Source organism: Bos mutus, chromosome 4, assembly GCF_027580195.1.
Source record: "Bos mutus isolate GX-2022 chromosome 4, NWIPB_WYAK_1.1, whole genome shotgun sequence".
Classification (NCBI taxonomy): domain Eukaryota; kingdom Metazoa; phylum Chordata; class Mammalia; order Artiodactyla; family Bovidae; genus Bos; species Bos mutus.
Window position 1 is genome coordinate 76,636,415 of NC_091620.1, and position 24,826 is coordinate 76,661,240.

The 24,826-nt window shown below is 36.7% G+C and overlaps 1 protein-coding gene across 7 annotated transcripts in view; it reads right to left on the bottom strand.

The window, feature by feature from the left end:
• MAGI2 (membrane associated guanylate kinase, WW and PDZ domain containing 2) overlaps positions 1-24,826 on the bottom strand; it is a 1,472,905-nt gene that overhangs the window by 774,232 nt on the left and 673,847 nt on the right. The gene's annotated exons all lie outside the window — the stretch shown is intronic.

Sequence of the window (24,826 nt, forward strand, 5' to 3'; positions counted from 1 at the left end):
AAGTAAAGAAGAACTAAAGAGCCACTTGATGAAAGTGAAAGAGGAGAGTGAAAAAGTTGGCTTAAAGCTTAACATTCAGAAAACAAAGATCATGGCATCTGGTCCCATCACTTCATGGCAAAGAGATGGGGAAATAGTGGAAACAGTGACATTTTATTCTTTTGGGCTCCAAAATCACTGCAGATGGTGACTGCAGCCATGAAATTAAAAGACACTTGCTCCTTGGAAGAAAAGCTATGACCAACCTAGATAGCATATTCAAAAGCAGAGGCATTATTTTGCCAACAAAGGTCCATCTAGTCAAAGCTTTGGTTTTTCCAGTAGTTATGTATGGATGTGAGAGTTAGACTATAAAGAAAGCAGAATGCTGAAGAATTGATGCTTTTGAACTATGGTGTAGGAGAAGACTCTTGAGAGTCCCTTGGACTGCAAGGAGTTCAAACCAGTCAGTCTTAAAGGAAATCAGTCCTGAATATTCAGTGGCAGAACTGATGCTGAAGCTGAAACTCCAATACTTTGGCCACCTGATGCAAAGAATGACTCACTGGAAAAGACCCTGATGCTAGGAAAGATTAAAAGCGATAGAAGAAGGGCATGACAGAGGATGAGGTAGTTAGACGGCATCACCGACTTGATGGACATGAATTTGAGTAAGCTCCGGGAGTTGGTGATGGACAGGGAAGCCTGACGTACTGCAGCCCATGAAGTTGCAAAGAGTCTTACATGACTGAGTGACTGATCTGAACTGAAAATTAAGCTCAAAGAGATGAAGTAGCTTGTTCAAAATTATTCGTAACAGGAAAGTCTGAATTCAAAATCAAACTCATGTAATGCCACTGTCCAAGCCACTGGACTACAAATTAAGAAAAAGGCAAAAAAAAAAAAAAAAAAAAGAGAGAGAGAGAGAGAATTACTCCCAAGAATTTGAGAAGTTAAGGTAAATGACAAGCTAACATATAACTAATGTATTAGGGATTTAACAATTTTCTTTAAAGGGTTAGATTCATTCTTAAGCAATAGGAAAATCAAACAAAAGATATTCATCTTTCTACGGAACAAAAGGTAAATAAGGATGGAATTGGATCAGTATTAAAAGAATAACAAAAAGTACTTGTTGGCATAGCCCATTCAAACATTAAGACAAGGTGTCTTGGCTAACACACAGTATTATCATCCCATCCATTCATTCGGTGACATTTTTTTATTACATGCTATATTCTAGATGCCATACTATGTGCTGAAGATGTAGCAGTGAACAAGATCCACATTGGCCCCCACCCTCAAGGAGTTTGCATACGGTAAAGATCTCTACCTAACGATAATTCTAGACGGAGATTTCAAACTATCTTTGTCTGATACTAGTAAGCATCTCTGTTACAGGACTCCTATTTCTGAATGCATGCTGACCTGGTAATCTTCTGACTATGAATGATACTTTATAGGAAAATATATGTGCAGATACTTAATAGGAAAATGTGCTGCTCTTACCAACCTAGGAATTCTGATCTATATTATAATGACCTACCTGGGGGAAATTAGTAAACAGCTTAATTTATACGTCAAGAAACCAACCTGTTATGAGTGGCTTCTGACAAAAGTAAACTTTAGAATTGACAAAAGTAAACTTTAGAACTTTTAAGGCTGAGGAACAGATATGGGACCATATTAAATTCATTCATGTAATGGCACACCACAAAGCCTCTTGGGTGATACCCAGACAAGTAGGCATCACAATGTTTTATTTGATCATTGCATTAATATCATTTAAATAAACTAAACCCAAGTCAAATTTAAAAATAAGCACAGAAGTTTAGGGTAAAAAGTTTTTTTATTATTAAAAACAATTTAAAACTATCTAATTAATCTATAGTTTTCTATTTGAGAGAAGTATCTGTACATTCAATTTAATTTTTAAATATAGATCTTGGATTTTTAACCCCATACATAATATATGAAACATGATAAACAAGATTTTCCCCAATTTGACTTCCTCCAATGACTCAAAGCAAGTTAATAGTAACCTTCTAGCCATCAATGTTCAGCAAGAACTCATTCCATAAATGTGAGGTGTTAACAGGGCCCATAATACCTTTCTTTCAATCCACTAATACTAAAGCAAAACAAAACAAAGGCATAACTGGAATAATAATGAACCAGGAGGCTTTACAGAGGACTTTACTGATTATTCATTAATGGTATATCTATAATTGATTGTACTGTTAAGAGCTACACAATTTAAGAAGGACATTTTTAATATAGAGAACTTTATAAATCATTGAGATAGTAAAGATGTTTACCACAGGGCATGGTAAGTTTAGTAACAAATGATGGTATGAATGTGATCACATGACTTCCACAATAGAGATGATTTTTAAACCTTTACATTAAAATAAACATAATTACATAGTGTCATATATTCTTTATGTAGTGGTATCCATACAAAAACATAGAAAAATGTAAAGACACATTAAATACTGTTGAGATGCAGAAGTTACATATAAATGTTGAATGGCAGAACTTATATATAAAATAGTAAGTCCTTAAGTTTGTTAACTTCGTCTTCGGTTTCCTCCCTGTTTAAGAGACGTTGGTTCTATCCCTGGGCCAGGAAGATCCCCTGGAGAAGGAAATGGCAACCCACTCTGGTATTCTTGCCTGGAGAATTCCATGGACAGAGGAGCCTTGGGGGCTACGACCCATGGGGTCTCAAAGAGTTAGACACGACTAAACAACTAACACATATACTGTCTAGGTAGAAAAATGTATTCCACCAAAAGTTCTGAATAGCCAAAATTTTACAAATGCCCTCCAAAGAAAAAAAAAAACTCAAAATCTCTATTTACACCTCAGCTCCTTCAGTAAAATAGCTTTTCTTTAAAATCTCCTTAAATTTTCATAAGACAGCCAATTTCTCTCTATAAGAAAAAGACTTCCTTAAAAAAGGTTTTTACAATGTTCTACAATCCATTTTCTCTTTAAACTCAACCTCCCAATTCATAACGAATTACTTCCTTTTAGTGAATCAGAAGTGCTGTTGTAATCTTTTTATGTGGCATATTTTTGGAGCACTTACAAATAAAATAGGAGTGTATTTATAGAGAATGAATAATAAGAGGAAGAATTAGTTCAGGTAAACATGACATTAGAAACAGTAAAAGAATTAGAATTGTGTAAATTGCTTCTGAAAACTACTGCTATATCCTACACCATCTGTGTCTACTTTGTTGATCATCAAAAGCTTATCTCTATTTGGTTTCTCCACTCTGGAATGCAGCCTGAGAATAATTTTGAATAGGAAAGTAAGCAGTGAAAACAAATAAAGTGTTACATTCATTATCAGACATTGAAGGAAGGAATGAAATGGTGGCAAAAAATTGAGCTGTGACAGAACAACATTATAATACCCAAATCCCTAATATATACTAGCTAGTTAAAGGAATAAGTGGATCCAATTGAAATAATATTTTCAGTGAAAGTACTTCCTCTCAAACTGGCATTAACAGAGGCTCTGGAGGTCATACATTTTCTAGCTTTCATATTAAAGAATGTACTCCAGAAATAATCAAATGCAGATATCTCGTGCCCTTATTATAATTCTTTACTATTACCAACATCCAATTTTTGCTCCTTAAAAAATGTCTAGGAAAATATAGTATATCTCTAAACACAGGTTCTATCTTATTTGATCTTCTGCATACCTAATTGTGCCTTTTACACGGTTACAGGATTTAAGCAAGTTGTTCTCCCAGTCTTATGGATTAGATACCTTTGGAATATGATAAAAACCATGGACTTTCTTGCATATACATATATTCATACAGAAAATTTTCAGGGGATCCACAGATCCATACACACCAGGTCAAGAATACATCCTTGAAGTGAAAAGGTGAAGGCAGAAGAGATATTTTTTATTGCTATATTGAAAAAGATAAGTTTAGAAGCAAGTAATAAAGCAAACAGGTCAAAAAAATTTTTTCAAAGTAAGTAAAATCTTAAAAGTGTTCCATATTTATATCTTGTAGGAAGAGCACCTCATTCATTTTTTTCTTGCTGCCACTTAAGTTGTCACCAATTAAGGGTAGATGGGTCAATGAGAAAAGAGACCCCTTTTGTTTATTTCACTAGGATTTAGCTTGGTTCAGGTAGAATGGTCCACATTACATCACCTAGGTGTTGAAAACTCTGATGTGTCCATATGCCCCAGATATGTCCTACAGGGACTGATTTCCAAACTAAAAATGAGGACACGTAGTCTGACACCTTAAGTGTATTTATGGAAACATTATTACTATTTAGGAAAGCCTACAGTGTCAGATAGATGTGTCCATTTTCTGATGGGTCTTCTCATCTCACTTAAAACTTCTAACTAACCCATAACTGCTCTGCAATTATGTGTACCAATGTCAGCAATTTACTTTGAAATGCATCAAATAGAAGATGATTGATGAATGCATACATGAGTGGTAAGTTTTAGTTTGTGAAAAAGTACATATGGTAAAACATTAATGGTGGACTCTAGGTAAATAGATGTTCACTGTAAAGTTCCTACAGCTTTTCAAGAGGTATGCAACTTTTATAATAAAATTTTGGAGAAAAATACAATGAAAAAATAAAGAATGAAAATATGACCAAAAAGAAAACAAAAACCACTCCAAAATGTTAACAATGATTATAGCTGAGGGTGGACTTATAAGTGATATTTATCTTATTATTTCCAGTTTTATGATTAATCTGTATTCTTTAATCTTATACAAATAATTTTATGTAATAAATAATAACACTTTTATAAGAAAATTACAAATCAGCCTGCCATAAATTAATGCTAAAGGAGAGGTATTACTGTTAGGGACTCACATGGAATCAGCTTTGCAAAGTATGGGTGGAGCTGTTTCATTCTAGGGAGTGGACTTTATCTTTGAATGTAACTGGTAGAGAAGGAGCTGAGCTAAAAGGGCTATGCAGGCAATGGCATAATGAAATTAAAATTTGTTTGCTTGTTTGTTTTTTTAAAGACATTCTGGGGAAAAAATGGGGATGGAGGAAATGGTACACATTGTATATAAGGATGATGAAACCCACTAACCCATGTATGAAAGCCTTCAGTAATTTTGATCAATTATATAACATGTGCAGAAGCCACTCTCACAATGACAACAAATAACCACACACACAAAAGAACCAAGAACACACCAGAACATGGGGCAGTACTCACCAAATGTACTAACCAAATGACTCCACAAGGGTATCTTGTCCTTTCCCTTGGGGACGCAAGGAAGGAGAGGGAGACTTCTGGGGCAGTTTGATTTTCCAGTATATGTTGACAGAGATGTATATAATTGAAAAGATTTACAACTGTGTGCAAACACAACCACACATGCTCTGCTTGAGCCTCTAAATGCATTTACCAGTGAAAATACAGTAATAGAATCATTCTAGTAAAATTATGTGTCTTTCTGATTTCCACGTTACTCTCTGGTTGAACAAGTTCCATGAAATTAATCAGTTTTTCAAGAAAAAAAAAAGAAGTAGCGTTAGAAAAAACCCATAGAATATTTGCATTATAGTAAGGATTTTGCCTTATGATATACTTGCTGCTAGGAGGCAGAAGCACAAAATATTTATTGCATTATAGTAAGGATTTTGCCTTATGATATACTTGCTGCTAGGAGACAGAAGCACAAAATATTTATGTTATAATATCAAACCACGATCAAGACAACTGATCATTTGTCATGCTTTTAGCAGTACAGTCTAAGTATATGTATCAATAAGACCTATTTCTTACCACTAATATAAGTTGCCTCTTCACTGTACTAAAGTGCAAATACAGAACACACTTAAAATGGGAGGAAATGACATATTTTATTTAATACAATGTTCCAAATGTAGTAATTATGTATCCTCAAATGGTAATTGACTAAGAAACAACAAAATAGCAAAGAACAATATTGTGTTCTAAATTCATACACTGCCCCAGTAAATGTTAAATGCACAATAAATTGTAAACATAACAACGTAAGTAGACTGGGCCTATTTTCTTCATATCATCTAAGAATAACAATAGATGATCCCATCTATTGCTCATGAATGAGAATTTGGGCAGAGCAATCAGAGGCAATAAGATAAAGATGACAAAATATACTTGACAGATTATCATTTGTCTCTGATTCTCTCAGTACAGCATCAAGTACAGCAGCATGTGATCACCCAGCTGCAGGGAGGCAAATGGAAGTTGATACCATCGTCTGAATCTATTTTGCTTTATTCTTATAATAGGGAGAAACTAAAATGTAAATGCAGACATTCAAATACCATCAGAAAAGCCTCTGACCAGAGCAAGTCAGGAGGAAACACTAAAACTTGTCTCAGGAATCACGAAGAAAGCAGATGCCTAAAGAAGCTTATGCTCCTGACCTACCTCAGCTAGTCACTATTTGCAAGACCTAAGGCAAAATGACGTGACATATTAAATGCATTTATGGTCCTGACTATTCATTCTCTCTTTATTCACTTCTCTGTCAAGTAAATTTTTGAGTTCTTCCTATAAAGATGAAGTACCTTGATCACCCTATGTAACTTGCTTTTTCCAACAGAATGAATCGAAGTCATTCTGATTTGCAAGAGATTAGTTGCCAACCTAATCTTAAGGAACCCTGTATGTTTCTGTTGTCCTTTAAGCACCTTTGCCATTGACATGAGAAGGATATGCCTAGATTAGAATGTTGGTTCCACGGAAAAGCTGAGAAACATGTATAAACAGAGCTGTCACAGCTAAGATACACCAACCAAGCCCAGCCTAGGATAGAGGCAATGGTCAGCTAGTAGATACATGAGGGATTCCAGCAGATACTAGCAAGACTCCTGAACCAAGCCCAATCTAATTCATTTGAACCCTACATGTGTGAGAAAATAAGTTCTTTGTTGTATGCAAGTGAGGTTTTTTTTTGATGGCTATATAGCAAAATTTAACTGATACATGACTTAACCTCTCTGTGCATAATTTACTTTTCGCATAAGTAGGAGGTAAATTTCCTCAAACGGTTCTTTGTAAAAGCTATACAAATCTTTAATACATTTTATGCCCCAAACTTCTGTCTATTTTGACTGGCCAAGTAATTCATATCCTTTGATCTGGGTGCAAATTGCCCAGCAGTTCTATGATTTTTTTTTTTACAATATTTTAAATGTGCTAGAAAAATTGTAAGGTATATAAAAATAACTTATATTTCTTTGTTTTACCTTTGTCAGAGAAATACAAACCACTACATGATTTCACAGCATCATATATGGGCAATCTTGATAAGGGACTTTAATAAAAGTGAGAGTCATAGAAGGTCCCCTGAAGTTTTTTAATGTGTGTTTCAAGGAAACATCCTATGCAAAGAGTAGACTGTTTTAGAAAAGATTCTGATGGTGGAAGAGATTGAAGGTGAAAGGAGAGGGACCAGCAGAGGATAAGATGGTTAGATAGCATCACTGACAGTGGACATGAATTTCAGCAAATTCTGGGAGATAGGAGGACAGGGAAGCCTGAAGTGGTGCAGTCCATGGGGTCACAAAGAGTCAGATATGAATTAGTGACTGAACAAAACAAGGAAACAACAATAGCAACAACTGAACCCTTAGGAGAAATAAATTTATAAATACATTGCAATTTTAATTTCTTTATGCAAAATATTCAACAGGCTCTAAATAACCTGTGCATTTTATTTTGTGTTGGTTCAACTACCCTTTTTCAAATATTCCATGCAATATGTTTCTTGATGCACTTTTTAAAAGCCATTCAATCATTACACGAATTATTAGATTGCACTGGCTTTCTTAGTACGTCTTACAAATAATGCTTCATAATTACTTAACAGAGAGGGCTGCAATTTTGGATGACTCACTCTCATAAAACAAATCATAGTAAAACATGTGGGTCACTGATGATTTCCCTTTGTGTTGGTTGAACTAAGCAAATTCAGATATTTAAATGAGCTCTGATTTTTTCCTTTTTTAATTTATCTGAAATGAATGAAAGAAGTAGCCTTTTTTAAAACACTGTTTCACTTAGCTTCATATTTGAAATTTGAGTTTATAGTATATACAGACAACGATTTGTAGGAGAATGTGGACCAAATGTGTGTGTGAAGTGGCAGGGAAAAGATAAGCTCTTTATAAACATAACAATGATTATTGATCATGGCTTATTTTTTAAAAACACAATTTTGGGTCAAAACACTCAAGATTTAATGGCACAAATCAGTACAAGGACAAAAAGCATCTTATATACCTAAGGAATATCAAATGTTTTTTAGTCACTAAGTCATGTCTGACTCTTTCATGACCCCATGGACTCTAGCCCTCCAGGCTCCTCTGTCTGTGGAATTTCCCAGGCAAGAATACTGGAGTGGGTTACCATTCCTTTCCAAGGGAACTTCTAGACCCAAGAATAGAATCTGAATCTCCTGTATTCGCACGCGGATTCTTTACCACTGAGCCACCAGGGAAGCCCCAATGTCAAAGGTACCAACAGCTAAATAGCTAAAAAGTATCATTGCAATGCTAAAGAAAGGCAATGCCAAAGAATGTTCAAACTATCGCACAATTGCACTCATCTCACAAGCTAGCAAAGGAATGCTCAAAATTCTCCAAGCCAGGCTTCAATAGTATGTAAACTGTGAACTTCCAGATGTTCAAGTTGGATTCAGAAAAGGAAGAGGAACCAGAGATCAAATTGCCAACATCTGCTGGATCATTGAAAAAGCAAGAAGAGTTCCAGAAAAACATCACTTTTGCTTTACTGAGTACGCCAAAGCTTTGACTGTGTGGATCACATCAAACTGTGGAAAATTCTGCAAGAGATGGGAATACCAGACTACTTGATCTGCATCCTGAGAAATCTGTATGCAGGTCAAGAAGTAACAGTTAGAACTGGACATGTAACAACAGACTGGTTCCAAATCGGGAAAGGAGTACGTCAAGGCTGTATACTGTTACCCTGCTTATTTAACTTATATGCAGAGTACATCATGTGAAATGCTGGGCTAGATGAAGCACAAGCTGGAATCAAGATTGCTGGGAGAAATATCATCAGTAACCTCAGATATGCAGATGATACCACACTCATGGCAGAAAGTGAAGAAGAACTAAAGATCCTCTTGATGAAAGTGAAAGAGGAGAGTGAAAAAGTTGGCTTAACGCTCAACATTCAGAAAACTAAGAGCATGGCATCTGGTCCCTTCACTTCATGGCAAATAGATGGGGAAATAATGGAAACAGTGAGACTATTTTGGGGGGATCCAAAATCACTGCAGATGGTGACTGCAGCCATGAAATTAAAAGATGCTTACTCCTTGGAAGAAAAGCTGTGACCAACCTAGACATCATATTAAAAAGCAGACACATTACTTTACCAACAGAGATCCATTTAGTCAAAGATATGGTTTTTCCAGTAGTCATGTATGGATGTGAGAGTTGGACTACAAAGAAAGCTGAACGCCAAAGAAGTGATGCTTTTGAACTGTGGTGTTGGAGAAGACTCTTGAAAGTCCCTTGGACTGCAAGGAGATCCAACCAGTCCATTCTGAAGATCAGCCCTGGGATTTCTTTGGAAGGAATGATGCTAAAGCTGAAACTCCAGTATTTTGGCACCTCATGCGAAGAGTTGACTCATTGGAAAAGACTCTGATGCTGGGAGGGATTGGGGGCAGGATGAAAAGGGGACGACAGAGGATGAGATGGCTGGATGGCATCACCGACTCGATGGATGTGAGTCTGAGTGAACTCCGGGAGTTTGTGATGGACAGGGAGGCCTGGCATGCTGCGATTCATGGGGTAGCAAAGAGTTGGACACGACTGAGCGACTGAACTGAACTGAACTAATACATTATCACTCTTTTGCTCTATGTTGACATTTGCATTCTGGTACAAAAGCAGTGGTGGGTATCACTGCTTCTGTCTTGTCACAAATCAAGGAAGTGGCACAAGTCTGTACTAATGCATTATATTCTAATTTTTATGACTAAAACAGAAGAAATTTATTCTCTTATAGTTCTGTTTGCTAGATGTTAGTCATTATATTATTTACCACCAGGCACCTATAATAGAATGCATTATATTCTAATTTTTATGACTAAAACAGAAGAAATTTATTCTCTTATAGTTCTGTTTGTTAGATGTTAGTCATTATATTATTTACCACCAGGCACCTTCCCAGGCACCTTCCTGTTTGCTAGATGTTAATTATATTATTTACCACCAGGCACCTTACCACCAGGCACCTTCCACCCAGGCACCAGCGTCTGCCTGCAATGCAGGAGAGGTTCGATCCCTGGGTTGGGAAGATTACATGCAGAAGGAAATGGCACCCCACTCCAGTACTCTAGCCTGGAAAATTCTATGGACTGAGGAGCCTGGTAGGCTACAGTCCATGATGTTGCAAAGAGTCAGACACGATTGAGCTATTTCACTCACTCACTCACCAGGCACTGGGGGGAAAATGCTGCCTTTTAAGAATGTCCTTGACTTAACATTAAAAATTTTATTTAATCACAATTCTTGAGCATGCCTTTTAATATTTTGTGTGAAAAAATGAGAAATACACATATCTCCCTTCTGTCTCATACCAAAGTATTATGGTTATCTTAAAAAAAAAAATGCCCATGCAATTGTGTGAGTGCAAGCTGAACTAACTACTTTTTTATGGAGTATTATTTTTACCTGAAAGAATGACTGACAAACTACTGTTACTCAGACTTGGGATCTGGCAGACATTTTCTTGAACATAAACAAAATAAGCCTGTTAATTCAAAGAAAACAACTGACAATGATTGTTTTCAGTGATAAAATTTGAACTTTTGAGCTAAAATTAGTATTTGGGGAAACTTCAATCAACCACTGTCAATTTGACAGCTTGTCAATACAAAAAGTATTTTCTAATTAGATTGATGGTGAAATTAATGAGGTGTCTTTTCACAATGAAAAATGTCAACATTTGAAATATCTGTATAACTCAATGAAACAATGAGCAATGTATGCATAAAATAGTCAAAGTACAAGTTATACCAATAGAATTAAACTTAAGTATTAAAAACTCATTGATAACGGTTTCAATTCTACACTGCAACAAAACTTTAAAGAACTACCACTTAACAGATTTTGGTACAGCATCATTAAAGAATATTCACAATTATCTAAAAAGATACTAAAATACTTCTTCCTTTTCCAACTACATATCTGTGTCAGGACAGATTTTCTTCATATTCTTCAACTAACACACTGTATCACAACAGATTGAATGCAGAAACAGATATGAGAATCCAGCTGTCTCCTATTCAGCCAGAAATAAAAGAGCTTTGCAAAAATGTTAAAGAATATAATTTTTACATGATTTTGTTTTGGAAAATATAGTTATCTTTCATTAAAATATTTTTGTTATAAAGGAACAGATTATACTTTTTAAAATAATAAATACTTGTAAAATAATTTAGTTTTAGTTTCAAATAAAATAAATATTGATAAGATATAACTCACATCTAGAAAAGTTTATTTGGGGTCCTCAATAATTTTTAATAGTGTAAATGGGTTTGGAGACCAAAGCACTTGGAACTAAGTGATAATGGAAAAACAGTGATAATAGAAAATCTATTCAAGTTCTACCTAGTTTGACCCAATGCTCATGCTTTTCCCACATGACTACAATGCATTCCCTTACAGATATACTACAGAGATTGACATTTCCGAGAAACAGAGGCATTATTTTCTCAATTGTTGACTTGCTAAGTTGTGTATGATTCTTTGTGACCCCATGAACTGTAGCATACCAGGCTTCCCTGTCTGTCCTTCACTATCTCCCAGAGTTTGCTCAAGGGAAAAAAAAAAAAAGGTACCACAGTGATTCAGTGTTATTTGAAATACATTTCAGGTTTTTAGGAACCATACACTGTGTGCATGACTCATCTATAACATAATTTAAACAACATTATTACTGTTATTTCAGTCACAGAGACATGAAACAATTTTCCCTATTAACATGCAATGTGCTACCTGGGAAAGGTCATGTTGCTGTTTGTTTGTTTGTTTTTTCCCCCAAAAGATTGAGACTATAATACTAAAGCAAAAGTGAACTATGCTTTTAAGAATTTGCTCAGTTAAATTAAAAATTACATCCTTAAAATTGGCTTTTATACTATTTGATGCAATATTTTATTGTTTTCTGGTGAGACATATGCAACTAGTTTTAATTCCATAGGTATTTTTCCAATTAGGGCAATTTCTATCTTTTTAGATAAAAATATCTGACTTGTTCAACAAGTCATGTTATAGTATATATGCCCATTTTCCCATTATCAAGAATATCTGTGTGCCTAATTTATTAACAAATCATTAGTCTTTCTACCTCAAAACTGCAGGATAATATAAAATTTCAAAAGATACATTTTATGGTATTAGTATGATTAAGGATGTTATGATAACTTAAAAAAAAATAGTGCAAGTTTCATTCCCAGTGAAATCTAAAAAGAAATGCTCATGGTAGTTCAAGTAGCGGAGAAGGCAATGGCAGCCCACTACAGTACTCTTGCCTGGAGAATCCCATGGGCAGAGGAGCCTGGTGGGCTACAGTCCATGGGGTCGCTAAGAGTCGGATACGACTGAGCTACTTCACTTTCACTTTTCACTTTCATACTTTGGAGAATGAAATGGCAACCCACTCCAGTGTTCTTGCCTGGAGAATCCCAGGGACAGGGGAGCCTGGTGGGCTGCCGTCTATGGGGTCGCACAGAGTCAGACACGACTGAAGCGACTTAGCAGCAGCAGCAGCAGCAGTTCAAGTAGACAGTTGTCTTTAACTTCATCAGTAATACAATAGAACTTTAATACCAGTTGGACCAGTGATTTGCTTTGGCTCCATCCCTTCATTCTTTCTGGAGTTATTTCTCCACTGATCTCCAGTAGCATATTGGGCACCTACTGACTGGGGAGTTCCTCTTTCAGTATCCTATCATTTTGCCTTTTCATACTGTTCATGGGGTTCTCAAGGCAAGAATACTGAAGTGGTTTGCCATTCCCTTCTCCAGTGGACCACATTCTGTCAGATCTCTCCACCGTGACCTGCCCATCTTGAGTGGCCCCAGGGGCATGGCTTAGTTTCATTGAGTTAGACAAGGCTGTGGTCCTAGTGTGATTAGATTGACTAGTTTTCTGTGAGTATGGTTTCAGAGTGTCTGCCCTTAGTATGATCTAATTGTTTCCAACACAGAGGAGAATTTAAACCTAAATTGCCATAGCCTGGTGTTATCTATATAAATCCATACCATAATTATGGGAAATTTTTTCATTTGCTGAAAATTTTCTTGTTGCTCTGATTGAGCTTGAGTAATAGAAAAAAGCTCAAATTTATGGCCAGACTCAGAGCAGGCATGACCATTATATCTACTACTGTGGGCAGGAATCCCTCAGAAGAAATGGAGTGGCCATAATGGTCAACAGAAGAGTCCGAAATGCAGTACTTGGATGCAATCTCAAAAACGACAGAATGATCTCTGTTCGTTTCCAAGGCAAACCATTCAATATGACGGTAATCCAAGTCTATGCCCCAACCAGTAACGCTGAAGAAGCTGAAGTTGAACGGTTCTATAAAGACCTACAAGACCTTTTAGAACTAACACCCAAAAAAGATGTCCTTTTCATTATAGGGAACTGGAATACAAAAGTAAGAAGTCAAGAAACACCTGGAGTAATAGGCAAATTTGGCCTTGGAATATGGAATGAAGCAAAGACTAATAGAGTTTTGCCAAGAAAATGCACTGGTCATAGCAAACACCCTCTTCCAACAACACAAGAGAAGACTCTACACATGGACATCACCAGATGGTCAACACCGAAATCAGATTGATTATATTCTTTGCAGCCAAAGACGGAGAAGCTCTATACAGTCAGCAAAAACAAGACCAGGAGCTGACTATGGCTCAGATCATGAACTCCTTATTACCAAATTCAGACTTAAATTGAAGAAAGTAGGGAAAACCACTAGACCATTCAGGTATGACCTAAATCAAATCCCTTATGATTATACAGTGGAAGTGAGAAATAGATTTAAGGGCCTAGATATGATAGATAGAGTGCCTGATGAACTATGGAATGAGGTTCGTGACACTGTACAGGAGACAAGGATCAAGACCATCCCCATGGAAAAGAAATGCAAAAAAGCAAAATGGCTGTCTGGGGAGGCCTTACAAATAGCTATGAAAAGAAGAGAAGTGAAAAGTAAAGGAGAAAAGGAAAGATATAAGCATCTGAATGCAGAGTTCCAAAGAATAGCAAGAAGAGAAAAGAAAGTCTTCCTCAGAGATCAATGCAAAGAAATAGAGGAAAACAACAGAATGGGAAAGACTAGAGGTCTCTTCAAGAAAATTAAAGATACCAAGGGAACATTTCATGCAAAGATGGGCTTGATAAAGGACAGAAATGGTATGGACCTAACAGAAGCAGAAGATATCAAGAAGAGGTGGCAAGAAGACACAGAAGAACTGTACAAAAAGATCTTCATGTCCCAGATAATCACGATGGTGTGATCACTGACCTAGAGCCAGACATCCTGGAATATGAAGTCAAGTGGGCCTTAGAAAGCATCACTACAAACAAAGCTAGTGGAGGTGATGGAATTCCAGTGGAGCTATTTCAAATCCTGAAAGATGATGCTGTGAAAGTGTTGCACTCAATATGCCAGCAAATTTGGAAAACTCAGCAGTGGCCACAGGACTGGAAAAGGTCTGTTTTCATTCTGATCCCAAAGAAAGGCAATGCCAAAAAATGCTCAAACTACCGCACAATTGCACTCATCTCACATGCTAGTAAAGTAATGCTCAAAATTCTCCAAGCCAGGCTTCAGCAATACGTGAACCGTGAACTTCCAGATGTTCAAGCTGGTTTTAGAAAAGGCAGAGGAACCAGAGATCAAATTGCCAACATCCACTGGATCATGGAAAAAGCAAAAGAGTTCCAGAAAAACATCTATTTCTGCTTTCTTGACTATGCCAAAGCCTTTGACTGTGTGGATCACAATAAACTGTGGAAAATTCTGAAAGAGATGGGAAGACCAGACCACCTGACCTGCCTCTTGAGAAACGTGTATGCAGGTCAGGAAGCAACAGTTAGAACTGGACATGGAACAACAGACTGGTTCCAAATAGGAAAAGGAGTACGTCAAGGCTGTATATTCTCACCCTGCTTATTAACTTATATGCAGAGTACATCATGAGAAACGCTGGACTGGAAGAAACAAGCTGGAATCAAGATTGCCAGGAGAAATATAAATAACCTCAGATATGCAGATGACACCATCCTTATGGCAGAAAGTGAAGAGGATCTAAAAAGCCTCTTGATGAAAGTGAAAGAGGAGAGTGAAAAAGTTGGCTCTAAGCTCAACATTCAGACAATGAAGATCATGGTATCTGGTCCCATCACTTCATGGGAAATAGATGGGGAAACAGTGGAAACAGTGTCAGACTTTATTTTGGGGGGCTCCAAAATCACTGCAGATGGTGACTGCAGCCATGAAATTAAAAGACGCTTACTCCTTGGAAGGAAAGTTATGTCCAACCTAGATAGCTATTCAAAAGCAGAGACATTACTTTGCCAACAAAGGTCCGGCTTGTCAAGGATATGGTTTTTCCTGTGGTCATGTATGGATGTGAGAGTTGGACTCTGAAGAAGGCTGAGCGCTGAAGAATTGATGCTTCTGAACTGTGGTGTTGGAGAAGACTCTTGAGAGTCCTTTGGACTGCAAGGAGATCCAACCAGTCCATTCTGAAGGAGATCAGCTCTGGGATTTCTTTGGAAGGAATGATGCTAAAGCTGAAACTCCAGTACTTTGGCCACCTCATGCGAACAGTTGACTCACTGGAAAAGACTCTGATGCTGGGAGGGAGTGGGGGCAGAAGGAGAAGGGGACGACAGAGGATGAGATGGCTTGATGGCATCACTGATTGATGGATGTGAGTCTGAGTGAACTCCGGGAGTTGGTGATGGACAGGCAGGCTTAGGGTGCTGAGATTCATTGGGTTGCAAAAAGTCAGACACGACTGAGCGACTGAACTGAACTGAACTGGACCAGTGATTTACTTATTGGCGACAAAATAGATATGTAAATATGATATTGAAGAACGATTCACCCGTCATAAAAATCATTGGCTCTTAGATGAAATACCATGTACTTCCAGGAAAAAAAGGAAAAAAATGAGAGAAATCTATGCTACTACAGCCAAAGTGAATAAATAAGAGATGAGGAATTTATGAAAATACAAAAATAAAATTGTCCCATTAACAGATCTACTGTATATGCACAGGACTACTTACAGATTTTAAAAAACATGCACGTTAGATGGCACACATCTAGAAAATCTAGGCAACACAAAACATATTGGACAACATACAAAAAGAGACACTCAACTTAGCTCACCTAATTAAACAGCACCTAGACCTCAAAGAGACTTCAGAGAAGACTGATCTTTATCAAGTATTATTATTTTTTTAATCAGGTGAATTTTTTTCCACTGAAATTATAGATGGGACCATAATAGATATATCAGAAAAAAGTGGAGCTTCAGTGCTTTAGTTGGGGGTTGGGAGGCTTTCTTTTAGCCATCTCTCCAGTCCCTGAAGGGACTTCCCAGGTAGTTCAGTGGTAAAGAAGTTGACTGCCAAGGCAGGAGATGCGAGTTTGTTCTCTGGGTCGGGAAGATCCCCTGGAGAAGGAAATGACAATCTACTCCAATATTCTTGCCTGGGAAATCCCATGATTCAAGGAGCCTGTAGGCTACAGTCATGGGGTCTCAAAGAGTTGGACATGACTTAGTGACTAAACAGTGGCAGCATCCAGTCCTTAAATACTTGACAATCTCTCCACAGGCTAAAAATCACTGAACTTAAATACAGAGATGCATGGTGTTTGGGATTGGAGGTAGGTAGTCAGTGACATGAAATGAATTTATAGAGAATAATGAGGCAAGCTGGGGGATGTTTTAAATGACATTGTGAAAGCAATAACAAAGCCAGGTGTACATGATCTCACCAATGAAATGAGAAATTTTGGGGGATTCCCAGAGAAGGACAGAGCTGTAAAATCAGGCAGATCAACAGCGAGGTCACAAATTGCTTATGCAGGAGACACTGGCACAGCAGGCACAAAAGCAAAATCAGTAATCTGTCATACACAGTATGAACTCTATTCTTTAAATTTTTCTGGTTTAAAGCACCTTGCGTTGGTTTATAATTATTTCCTAAGAATCATTCCTAGGGCTTAAACAGTGTTCTCTTTCGGAAGATCCAGGAAAACGATTTCTTAGTGCTTTAAGTATGTGCCCACCTCCTCAGTAACTTTTGTTTTTATTTACTAGGCACCTACCACTCAGCAAAAGTAACTATAAACGTGAACATGTTTCCCTCTTCATGCTCGTAATTAAAGTAATTGCAGCCCACTCTTGGTAAGAAGATATGACTATATAACATGTACATAAATTACTGGCTTTATTCTGGAATGTATATATAGAGAGATATATTCTGGAATGTATGTGTATATATATATTCTGGAATGTATGTGTGTGTGTATATATATAAATATATAAAACCTTATCACTGTTATTGCCTCACTTCAGCTTTACCATTTAATGGTAATTTGTGTTTTTCTTTTTACCATATGTATCTTTTTTAACTTTAGAGAAAATTTTAGACAAAGTAGGATATCAATAAATGTATATTTTATTATTATTTATTTTTTGTTGATATATGGTTGATTCACAATGTGTGTTAGTTTCAGGGGTACAGCACAGTGACTCAGATATATCTGAGTCTATGCATACACTTTTTCAGGTTATGGTCCATTATAGGTTATTATAAGATATTGAATGTCATTTCCTGTGTTACACAGTAAATTCTTGCTGCTAATCTATTTTATATATAGTGTTGTATATCTATTAATCTCATACTTTTGATTTATCCCTCTCCTCCTCCCTTTCCCCTTTGGTAATCATGTTTGTTTTCTATGTCTATGAGTATATTTTGGTTTTGTATATAGATTCATTTGTATTATTTTTAAAATTCCATATATAAGTGATCAGATCAGATCAGATCAGATCAGTCGCTCAGTCGTGTCCGACTCTTTGCGACCCCATGAATCGCAGCACGCCAGGCCTCTCTGTCTATCACCAACTCCCAGAGTTCACTCAGACTCATGTCCATCGAGTCAGTGATGCCATCCAGCCATCTCATCCTCTGTCGTCCCCTTCTCCTCTTGCCCCCAATCCCTCCCAGCATCAGTCTTTTCCAATGAGTCAACTCTTCGCATGAGGTGGCCAATATATAAGTGATATCACATAATATTTGTCTCTGTCTGACTTACTTCACTTAGTATAATATTCTCTAGTTTCATCTATGTTGCTGCAAATGGCAATATTTCCTTCTTCTTTATAAATAAATAATATTCTAAATGGATGATATCTTAATCTTGTTTCCTAAGTAGTACTAATGAATGTATGTATATATATATTTTTTTCCATCATATACAAAAATGATGGTACTTATAAATCAGCACAGACCCTTTACTCTGCTTGGTTGCCTCATGTAAACAACAGCATATGCATGTGAGATGACTGACCAGCTCTAGAAAGAATAAAACCAGCTGGCTTCTAAGAAATTATGCTCAGAAATTTGGCCCAGAATTTCAGCATCACTGACACCCATCAATTAAGTAAATCAGGCTAGATTCTTTTTGCTTAATTTTTAAACAAAGTATACTTAACTATGATTTTATTTAATAAAATGAGCATACAAAAGTAAAAAGTACAGCGAAGAAAAATATGGTCAAAGCAAGTAGAGAAAGAACCTTCAAAATATGATATTTGGCAAAACTAATACAATTATGTAAAGTTTAAAAATAAAATAAAATTAAAAAAAATATGTTAGCTAACTCTTAACTATCACAATGTTTGAAACCTGAGGAGAACATTGTTCTCCAACTCAGGGCTTGAAAATAGAAATAAAGGCAATGTTGCTGCTCAATTCAGACAGGACATCAACTACTCAATTCAGTAGTTAAAAGGCTGTTGGGTTACTTAACCAACACTGAAAAAAATACAGTCTGTGGCATACTGGGCCAGGATTTGAAGATAGAAAAAAGCAAGGAATGTAGCCATTTCCATGCAGGAATTTCTAACTTGACTGTGTGTGAATCTACAAATATAAATAGTAATTATAACAAGACATTTTTTTATAAGTCATTTTCACAAGTTGTAATACTTTCATTGAGAAAGTAAGAGTTCATAAGAGTTCTAAGAATTCAAATAATCTAAGCTGTTTTATGGAAGAGGAAGCTTCTGAATTGATTAGAAAAATCGGAAGATTCTGATGCAAGTTGGGTGACAATTTCAGGTAAAAGAAGCAGTATTCACAAGGCTATAGGAGCTCCCCATTTTGGCTAGAGCAGAGACCTCTTATATAAAAGAATATGTTAAGAAAAGGGAGTGGTCCAGATCATAAATGGTTTTATAGACCAGATAAAAGAGCACTTGGTCTAAAAGTTAATCATATTGAGGAATCTTGATTTAAAAATTCCAGACTGTGATCTAATTTGTTTTTTCTGTGTGTGTGTGTGTGTGTGTGTGTGTGTGTGTATGTTAGTCGCTCAGTTGTGTCTGATTCTCTATGATTCCACAGACTATAGTCTGCCAGGCTCCTCTGTCCATGGAATTCTCCAAGCAAAAACACTGGACTGGGTTGCCATTTCTTTCTTCAGGGGCTCTTCCCAACCCAGGGATCAAACCCTGGTCTCCTGCATTGCAGGCAGGTTCTTTGCCATCTGAGCCACCAGGGAAGATTGATCTAACTTGTAAATGCTGTAAATTTAGAAAAGTGGCATTTCATTGCCATTCAATAATTAAAGAAAAAATACAGTACCTAGTTAATTAGCAAGGCTTCAGTGGATTCTGGCCTGGAGAATCCCATGGGGTGGCAAAGAATTGGACACAACTGAGCAACTTTCACTTTCAGTGTTAGCAGAACTGGGTTTGAATCTTAGCTTTGTTTCTTGACCTCAGAAAACTTACTTAATATCTGTGTATCTCACCCTCATTATCTCTAAAATAGGGATACTAATTATACATTACAGTCATTTAGAATCAGAATTAACTCAAACAAAGCAGAATACTTGGCAACACTCAACCTTTCTATGTGATATATACATATTGACACCAACACTCGTTCACACAAAAATATTACCTATAATTTGTTAGCTATCTTGCCAGCCATGCCAAGCAAGAAACTTAAAATTTACCTTATCACAAGGTATTTCTTTCTAATTACTGATCAAAGGATGATGATTAGGACTAGAAAACAATCTGCAGTAACTGCATTAATGAGAAATATAAACGTAAGAAACTGAAATGCTTTTTGTGGGACAGAGAGCTTAAACGAATAAGTTATTAATAAATAAATAAAACAATCCCTTCCGTTGACCAAAATCCTTTCTAAGGTTACCCAGATAGTCTCTCTCTTATTTGTCAATGAATATGTAGGAATTACGGCACTGAAAGAGGTCTAAAAATGTCACTGAACCCATTTCTCTCCTCCAGCTGGGACCATGCTAACAGAAGCAGCCTCAAGGAATTCCTTTACCATTGATTTTTAAAACCCTCAAAGAAATTGATTCTTGTTTTCCATCATAACCTTTTGCAAGGTTCAATGGCTTGCTTTGTCAGAAAGTCCTTTCTCACTACCAAATTAAATCCCTCTTATCTATCCTATCATGTTTTGATTTCAGTTTCATTAGAGTGTGTCAGATACTGAAATTTAAAAAAAATCAATTTCATAAACATTCACTAAAATTCAGTAATATCCCTTGGCCTGAATTGCTTTTTGATAAGATCCCATGCCATCTCTCTTAAAGAAGAATGATTTGTTTACTCAAAGCTTGAATAAAAATGTAAAGACTGCATTTTCCAGATGTCCAAAAGAAAATCTCCCATTTCAGATGTTGCTCTAGAATCTTGCCTCTCATTCATCAAGAGGATACATTTAATACCCTTTCCTTTAAGTCTGTAGCTTGTTTGTAACCAACATATTGTGACAAGTGATGCAATGTTACTTCCAAGGAAAGGCTGGGAAAAGCAATTCAACTTCATGGGCATGGGACCCTGAGTCAGCATGTAAATAACTTAATTATCCTCAGGTGGCCATGCTATGAGGAAGCCCAAACTAGCCTGTATGGCTTAACCACATGGAGAAGCCCCAACACTACACAGAGATACTGAGATGCCCAACCAGCTTCCCACTGCTCCAACCCTCTGCTATTCTAGCCCCAGTTACTACGTGGCTGCAACTGCCCAACTACTGCAACTGTGGGTCAAAGTCCTAATCCACAGAAATCATGAGAAATAATAAAGTGACTACTGTTATTTTAAATCATTGTGATTTGGGATGACTTGTTTTACAGTAATAGTGCCTAGAACATCCCCTTAACTAGAATACTGTAGAGATGTATGTCTAAAATATTAGAGCTAGTAACTGTAAAGAAAGATAAAATCAATGAGCTAAAACCAATCAAAGAAATACAAAATCAATTTGTATTTTGAAACCAAAATACAAAAAGGGGCATTAACACATTTTAAAATGTACTTTATTGTGATAAAGCATCTGAAGGTGCTGTGCAATCTGTAATGTACTACACAAACACTAAATGATCTGGCTAAATGATAGAATGGATTCTACAATACAAATGCAAAACCTTGGAATAAGAATTTTTGTCATCCTTCAAGATTTGAAGCAAATGGTACCTTCTTTGGATGCCTTCTCTGGTACTCTCAGAAAAGGTTATTCTTTTTTCTGTGCCTACAGGGTATCTTGCACTTCTACAACTCCTGTTATAATATAAAATATAATCTTTTTGTTTATTTTTGCATATCTCTCTCTCTACCTAGTTTGTAACTTTCTTGAAGATTGGTCTGTGTATTATTTATCTTTGTGTTTCTACACAGTGATAAATGCTAACACAATACCTTGTCACATAGTTAGCACTAATACATGTGTGGTGAATAAACAAATGAATGAATACTTGAATGAATATTTCTGGCACATATAGTATGGGTATGGCCTTCCACCAAAGATGTTTAAAACATAGGTGAATAATTGATTTCAATTTTCAAAAGACAAACAGCCTCTAAAACACAATGGGAGAGATATCTGCCTTCCCATTTTTAATCTCCACACTGAACAGTTCCATTTCTATGAACTATTTCAGGGAAGAATTTCCAGGTCATTCAATTGTTTTTTTGTCCTTCCGTCTGAAAAGTTTCTGCAACTCTGAAGCCCTCACGTTCCTTATTGATTATACTAATCTTTCATACGTATCTACTTTCTGTGTGCTAGTGTTATTTTTTTTTTTCAGTTTCAAGATAATGGTCATTCCTTAACTTGGAATATTAGAAAATTATTGTACATAAAAAGAAAGAAGGAAATATCAAAGCTTAATGTTCTTATGTTTTTTCCTTATGTGGATATTTTAACATGATTGGGAACAAACAATAATCAAGCTGTGTTTTCAACACTATAAAATCTACTGATATCCCATATCTGCTATGGAATTTCTTTATAAATGAGTCAAATTATCTTCCATGACCATTTTTTAAAGGGAGAATATTGTTAGTCACTACCAATATTTCTCTTATGTGAATAGCAATCACATTCTTATTCAATATTTTTATTTTAGTTTTACTTGGATACTATTGTATTATCTCCTCTTTTTATTCTTACTTCACAGTAATTCACTTGAAGTATTTTGTTTCTATTGGTACTTGCCAGGTATCCCGAATTTAGTGTCATCTGCAAATCCTCTTGTTAATCTGGTGGATTCATCTTCCAGAATATGAATTAAGAAGTCTAAATATTAAAGCATGGTATTCTTTATTACCTGCTGGTTCCACCTATAATAGTTAATCTTGTATTTTTCTTAATTTTTATTTGTATGAAATTATGACTACTGGGAATTTTGCATGAGTCTAATTTAATGAAGCAAAAAGAAAACCTTTCATTATGAATTTATGCTTAATGGATAAAATTTATTTTGTATTAGCATGCATTCTGCAAGGAGAGAATGCCTGTGCCTGTACTTTTTAAAATTTAGATGTGAAAGGGTTTTAAAACATTAAAATAATTTAGTGATATAGGCCTAGTCCTTCTTGATAGAGACTAACAGTTAAAACAACTGTAATAATAGTACCTTCTGGGCTTCCCTGGTGGCTCAGTGTTAAAGAATCCACCAGTCAATGCATGAGACATGGGTTCAATCCCTGTTCTTGGAAGATCCCACATGCCACAGAGCAACAAAGCCTGTGAGGCATAACTACTGAGCCTATAAGCCACAACCTTTGAGCCCTCGTGCCACATCTACTGAAGTCTGTGCATTCTAGAGTTGGTGCTCTGAAACAAGAGAAGCTATCGCAATGAGTCCATACAGTACAACTAGAGAGCAACCTCTACTTGTCGCAGCTAGAGAAAAGCCCATGCAGCAACAAACACCCAGCACAGTGAAAAATAAAGAAATAAAATCATAAGAAAAGTCTCGCACTATTAAAAAAGAATTGTAGCTTCTGCTTACTGCAAAATTAGAAGCTGTTAACCATTTTTCCCAGACCCTTTTCATACTGATAATTAGAACTAAAATAGCTTACCATGTAACAGGGCCACTGTGGTATTTAACATATATGCTCAAACGACCACACAATTGCACTCATCTCACACGATAGTAAAGTAATGCTCAAAATTCTCCAAGCCAGGCTTCAGCAATACATGAACCGTGAACTTCCAGATGTTCAAGATGGTTTTAGAAAAGGCAGAGGAACCAGAGATCAAATTGCCAACATCCACTGGATTATCGAAAAAGTAAGAGTTCCAGAAAAACATCTATTTCTGCTTTATTGAAGCCTTTGACTGTGTGGATCACAATAAACTGTGGAAAATTCTGAAAGAGATGGGAATATCAGACCACCTGACCTGCCTCTTGAGAAACCTATATGCAGGTCAGGAAGCAACAGTTAGAACTGGACATGGAACAACAGACTGGTTCCAAATAGGAAAAGGAGTACGTCAAGGCTGTATATTCTCACCCTGCTTGTTTAACTTGTATGCAGAGTACATCATGAGAAACGCTGGGCTGGAAGAAACACAAGCTGGAATCAAGATTTCCGGGAGAAATATCAATAACCTCAGATACGCAGATGACCACCACCCTTATGGCAGAAAGTGAAGAGGAACTAAAAAGCCACTTGATGAAATTGAAAGTGGAGAGTGAAAAAGTTGGCTTAAAGCTCAACATTCAGAAAACGAAGATCACGGCATCTGGTCCTGCCGGGAGCTGGCATATTGCATATTGAGTGCATATTGCATATTGAGTGCAGCACTTTCACAGCATCATCTTTCAGGATCTGGAATAGCTCAACTGGAAGTCCATCACTGCCAGGAGCCAGCGTGAGAAACTCCGCCCATGGCAAAGGTCATGAGGAAGGAGGCTCGGCATATGCAAAGGCGGGATCGAGCCTCAGGAGTCCCCCTGGAAATTCTCGAGCATCTACCCCCAAAACCAGAGTCTGCCTACTTTCTGCTTTGTGCTTTCACCTACACCTCTGACTTTACAGGGGACTGTCCCCCACTACCTCTCTCTGAAAAAAGAGTTAGCTTATAGCTCCAGTTAATAATTCCTGGGTGTGACAGTGTTTCAACCTATAAATTCCTTCGGAAATCCTCTAGCCTGTCTGAATAGGTTTTTCGGGCCACATGTGATTGTTCAGAGCCTCCC